The 6,336-nt window shown below is 37.6% G+C and overlaps 1 pseudogene; it reads right to left on the reverse strand.

The window, feature by feature from the left end:
- Positions 1–4,111: 4,111 nt before the first annotated feature.
- LOC119609215 lies at positions 4,112–5,140 on the reverse strand (annotated as a pseudogene).
- Between the last annotated feature and the right edge of the window lie 1,196 nt (positions 5,141–6,336).

The raw sequence follows: 6,336 nt of genomic DNA on the forward strand, positions 1-6,336 counted from the left end.
AAGACATCAAAGTATTTCGACCAAAATTGTAGAATTTTAGCTGTAATAGTTTTTCAGATAAACGAATTTTAATATTTAATTCCTATAGGAGGTATCACTCCCTCTATTGGTAGTGGCACGCCCACTATAGGTAGGGTGCCCATTTTGCCAACTTTTGTTCATATGGATGTCGAAGCTGATCATACAAATTTAGTTAGTTAGTAAGATAGTTAGTTAGTTGGTTAGTTAGTTAGTTAGTTAGTTAGTTAGTTAGTGTTAGTTTAGTTAGTTATTTAGTTCGTTAGTTAGTTAGTTCGTTCGTTAGTTCGTTCTTTTCGTTCGTTCGTTCGTTTCGTTCGTTCGTTCGTTCGTTCGTTCGTTCGTCGTTCGTTCTTCGTTTCGTTCGTTCGTTCGTTCGTTCGTTTCGTTCGTTCGTTCGTTCGTTCGTTAGTTTTTTCGTTTCGTTTCGTTTTCGTTCGTTGTTTCGTTCGTTCGTTCGTTCGTTTTCGTTCGTTCGTTCGTTTTCGTTCGTTTTCGTTCGTTCGTTCGTTCGTTCGTTTTCGTTCGTTCGTTTTTCGTTTTCGTTCGTTCGTTCGTTCGTTCGTTTTCGTTTCGTTCGTTCTTCGTTCGTTCGTTCGTTCGTTCTTCGTTCGTTTCGTTCGTTCGTTCGTTCGTTCGTTCGTTTTCGTTCGTTCGTTCGTTCGTTCGTTCGTTCGTTCGTTCGTTCGTTTCGTTCGTTCGTTCGTTCGTTTTTCGTTCGTTCGTTCGTTCGTTCGTTCGTTCGTTCGTTCGTTCGTTCGTTCGTTCGTTCGTTCGTTCGTTCGTTCGTTCGTTCGTTTCGTTCGTTCGTTCGTTCGTTCGTTCGTTTCGTTCGTTCGTTCGTTTCGTTCGTTCGTTCGTTCGTTCGTTCGTTCGTTCGTTCTTCGTTCTCTCTCTCCCCCCCCCCCCGGCGGCGGCGGCCCGCGCGCGCTCCCTCCCTCCCTCCCTCCCTCCCTCCCTCCCTCCCTCCCTCCCTCCCTCCCTCCCTCCCTCCCTCCTCCCCCTCCCTCCCTCCTCCCTCCCTCCCCTCCCTCCCTCCTCCCTCCCTCCCTCCCTCCCTCCCTCCCTCCTCCTCCCTCCCTCCCTCCTCCCTCCCTCCCCCTCCCTCCTCCCTCCCTCCCTCCCTCCCTCCCTCCCTCCCTCCTCCCTCCCTCCTCCCTCCTCCCTCCCTCCCTCCCTCCTCCCTCCCTCCTCCCTCCTCCCACCTCCCTACTCCCTCCCTCCCTCACTCCCTCCCTCCCTCCCCCCTCCCTCACTCCCTCCCTCCCTACCCTCCCTCCCTCACTCCCTCCCTCCTCCCTCCTCCCTCCCTACCTCCCTCCCTCCTCACTCCCTCCTCCCTCCCTCCTCCTCCCTCCCTCCCTCACTCCTCCCTCCCTACCTCCCTCCTACTACCTACCTCCCTCCCTCACTCACTCCCTCCTCCCTCCTCCCTCCCTCCCACTCCCTCCCTCCCCTCACTCACTACTAACTAACTAACTAACTAACTAACTAACTAACTAACTAACTACTAACTAACTAACTAACTAACTAACTAACTAACTAACTAACTAACCACTAACTAACTATCTTACTAACTAACTAAATTTTGTATGATCAGCTTCGACATCCATATGAACAAAAGTTGGCAAAATGGGCACCCTACCTATAGTGGGCGTGCCACTACCAATAGAGGGAGTGATACCTCCTATAGGAATTAAATATTAAAATTCGTTTATCTGAAAACTATTACAGCTAAAATTCTACAATTTTGGTCGAAATACTTTGATGTCTTATGAACATTTGGGTTATACATTGGTTGGCTTGATTTTAGGGGCGTGGTACTTTCCATATGAACATTTGGGAAAAATGTGCGGCCTGTCATTAGGGAGGATTGGCACCTCCTAACTAATTAAGTACAAAATTCTCGTATATCTGGGAAACTGTTAGAGCTAGAATCCTTAAATTTTGCACGAAAAACTCTGACATAATGTGCGGCCTGTCATTAGGGAGGATTGGCACCTCCTAACTAATTAAGTACAAAAATTCGTATATCTGGAAAACTGTTAGAGCTAGAAACTTAAAAAATCCTAGAGTCAGTTTTTATTTATATATACGTATATTGATTTTATGGTAACAAAGCACAGTGGGTATAGTTAGTATAACTATAAAAATATATTTTGATTTTTTTTTTTATTTTTGCTATACTTACTATATATTTTTCTCAAGTTTCATAGGAATCGGTCGAAAACTACGGTTTCAAGAAAGTTTCCCAATACCGCTTAATTTGACTTTGATCTTCAAACATTTATGGGTTAAAATTATTTGATTTTTTTTTAACAATACCAACTAAGAAATTATTTTCATTAGAAAAGGGCTCGAGACTCACCATACAGTTTCCCTGACATGATGAGGCATCAGTCAAAATATTCCCCTTTTCCAAATTTAAACATTTTCATATTCCTTGTAGTTTAGTTGCACAGAATATAAAATTTCGGGAGAACGGCCTCATAGTTTAATAGATCTCAATAGTGGCCAATTCCTGTAAGATTTCTTTAATTTGATCAAGTAATTGCCTTAAACTAGAAAATTCCTAATTACTTCTTATTTCACTTGTTTTTCAAAAACTAACACGCTTAAGCCAAATGCAAAATAAAAGTACAAAGTTTTTTTGTTAATAGTTTTCTTTAGAAAATTTCAAAGGTCTCCTCAAGTCGTCTATAGTTTTATCAATTTCTTATTTTTTTTTTTTACTTTCACTAAACCAACAAGCCATAATTTTTGCTTATTTTCCATGAGTAGAGATTTTTTTCGCCATTATAATCATTTAATTTTAAAAGTCATAAAGATTATGATTTAAACAAAAACATTTTATATAGAGATTTGATAAAAAATAATGTACAAAATAAGATAATAAATTAATATTGTTTAGATTTTCATTCATGAAATTCCCTGGGCAAATTGATTTAACAGATTATTGATATGCATATATGCAGACATATTATTTATTAGTCCACCTGCATTTAAATTTTGATAACTGCATAGAATTTATTTTACTATGTATTAGAAATATGATTTTTGAAATTATTTTTGCACAATATTTTTGTATAAAAAATATACTGGTTGTTGATAAACATGTTCTCGTTTTTGATTTGAAATTTTTATTGATTTTTTGAATGTATTTGTTAGAGAATTGATTATATGGGGCTTAGAAACTTTTATTTTTGAAAATAATTCGTTATCTCTTCAACTATTGAATTATCACAACGAAATTTCACATGTGTAGAGATGAGATATTATGAAGTTTACCGACACTTGTAGGTGATGGGGGCCTCAATGTTGGTCACCTCGGGTATTTTTTAAAAAATTTCCAAAAATACATTTATGATCTGAATGAGATGAAATGTAAAACATAATAACTCCTTGAAAAGGTCTACAAAAACTGGTTTATATGTGTTGGTTATCTCTTTTGCTTTAAGAGTTATTTACGTTTAATATTTGGTATTCTTAAATTTTGCCGTATTTTTTAGATTTTTTCCCCAAAAAGTTCCAATATTCTTCAGGACTATATAAAAAATGTATATGATTCAGAAAGAGAACTTAATGCGTAAGCGTGTTAAATAAAATTTTACTCATCTAAGCAGACAAAGCCCCCACCAGCCCCATCCAAACTTTGGCAAATTTGAAGGATAAAATCTTAAAATGCAAAGCAACGATCCACATAATAGCTCTATATTTATATGGACCTATATAGTCCTTAATTATATCCGAAGTCATTTTACTATCACACTGTTAATAACGTCACAGTTGGCACTTTTATCGAAAAACTAATTTTTTAGAAGACATTTTTTCCGCTTTAGGAATTTCGGTAATTTTATATAGAAAATGAGAATACTGGTAACGGTGTTATTTTAGAAAGATTTGGATCTGTGTATATCCAAAATTTGGTTCCGATAATTTTATCCTTTCAAAATTTTGTATTTGAGATTTTAAAAATCTCGAATGCTCTTTTTATAATTTGCAACCAAATTTCGCTTATTAGTCCTGCCCCTGAAAAGCAGTTTGGTCCGAAAACCGACTTTTTTTGTTGCATAAAATAAACTAAAAACTAATATTTTAATTCAAATCTTTTGTTAACTTTTATTTCAACTTAGACTTAAGCATTAATACCTAAAAGGAATAATTATTTATTCTTTCTCTTTCTCCTTTTCAGGCTGCTTTTCTCCCTCTTTTTCACCTTCCTTTTCACCCTCCTTTTCCTCCTCCTTCTCTTCCTCCTCTTCCTTACCACAGGCCTTCAGGTGAGTACGTATGAAATCATGATAATAGGAAATTCTAGCATGAGCATCTGGCAAACCCTTAGCACAAGGGCGGCCCCAATTCACTAAAGCCACCAATTTGCCATTATGAACCAAAGGACCACCACTGTCACCGTGACAAGCACCCTTACCCTTGTCATTAAAGGTACACAAATGACCCACATCTACCCAAGTGGTATTATCATGAGCAGCACGACACTCATTAAATGGAACATATTTAACTTTTAAAGTTTGTAATTTAGTAGGAACTTCACCACCCAACGATAGAGTACCCCAACCGGTTAACACCAATTCATCGTCTTCCTTTAAGGGTTCATGATCATATTCCACCGCCTGGGTATGATTATCGAACACAATGCTGTCATTCAAATGCACAAAGCAATATCATTCGCATAGGGAGGACTATTATAGCTGCAGTGCATTTCTATACGATCCACATAGTAATATTTTTCGGTATGATTTTTAAGATTTTGGGTACCCGTTAAGATCTTTAGTTTCTCCGGTTTATTGCCGGCCACACAATGAGAGGCTGTAATAATCCAACGTTTATCAATAATGGCACCACCACAGAAATGTCTACCCTTAAGAGACTGCAAAGAAACTTGATAGGGTGCTAGGTCTTCGGGTGCCTCCTCACCACCCACAATACGATTTGTGGTAAATTGTGGCGGATATAGTATATCAGCTTCCCCTGCAGCACTGGGTGCCGTTACAGCAGCAGTTTCTATAGTTTGCCAATATGCCACTGACACCAATAAAAATGTGCAAATTGCGGGCACCGATGAACACTTTCTTCCGCTGCCGAACATTTTGTATCCGCAGTTGAACGTTAAATAAGTTCTCATTCCCTTTGGACCATGGCTTTATATACTCATGTGAGTTTCTTCTGTAAGTTTCTTTATAGGTTTTGTAAAGAACTTTTACTTTAAATTAAAGTACATACAACCTAAACCTTATTGATGATTCTCGTTGGGTTCTTAGCCAGCCCATGTTTTTTTTTTTTTGTTTCTTCGCTTGTCATGCCAGTCACGTCAGTTACAGCTCATTATAAAAAGGTGTCTGTTTTCAGAGACCGCATGCAAGTCAGCAAAGCGCTTCATCTATTTATGGAGTGTCTGCTTAATATGGTGGTTTATTGTGTTTAGTGAGTGCGTGATCCTGCTGCGCTTGCGCTGTTAATGTTCATGTATTTATGCGTATTTTGTTTTAATAAATTATTTACTTTAATGTAACGATTGTCAGGCGTTATCGGGTCATTAGCATGTCAGGTACGATTGTTTTAAATTGTTATTTTGTTTGTTAAATTTGTTGTTAAATTTACACCTTTTGCTTTATAAGGTGTTTGAAGTTAATTGTGTTTTGTAGTTCAAGTGCAATTGTGATAGATAATTTGTTTTAAATTAAAACTGTTTAAATGGAAATATGATGAGATATCAAAAAATATTCGACAACTACAAGAACATTATAATTTACATATTAAACGGACTTCCGGGACACTTTTTTGTTACTACTCTGCTGATATGCAGTCTTTAGTTATATTATGCTTTCGAAAATATTTAGGTCTAGAAATTTTTTGAAATCTGAACTAATTACCCAGAATGGTTTAAAAAACTTCATATATTAAGATCTAAAGTGTTTTCGAGATGATTGACAATTATAGGTGATCGTGGTCGGCATGGGGATCACTGGGTAGTCCAATGAAGTTTTTATTTACTTAAATTACGGTTGTATGGGGCTATACGAAATAATGGACCGATTTAAACAGTTTTCAATATGCTTCGTCATTGGGTCAAAAGAAGAGTATATACTAAATTTCATCCAATTGTCTTGAAAATTGCGACATGGACACACAGACGGACGGACGGACTCATTACATTAAGGTGGGTGTAGAACCAATATTTTTAGGTGTTACAAACATCAACACAAACCCATAATGCCCTCCCCACTATAGTGGTGTAGGGTATAAAAATTCAAACTTAAATATCTCTTAATGCTAAAGAGATAACACACACATGGAAAC

Source organism: Lucilia sericata, unplaced genomic scaffold, assembly GCF_015586225.1.
Source record: "Lucilia sericata isolate MDLA Ls3-8-SP2 unplaced genomic scaffold, ASM1558622v1 Contig000022F_arrow, whole genome shotgun sequence".
NCBI classification, from domain to species: Eukaryota; Metazoa; Arthropoda; class Insecta; order Diptera; family Calliphoridae; genus Lucilia; species Lucilia sericata.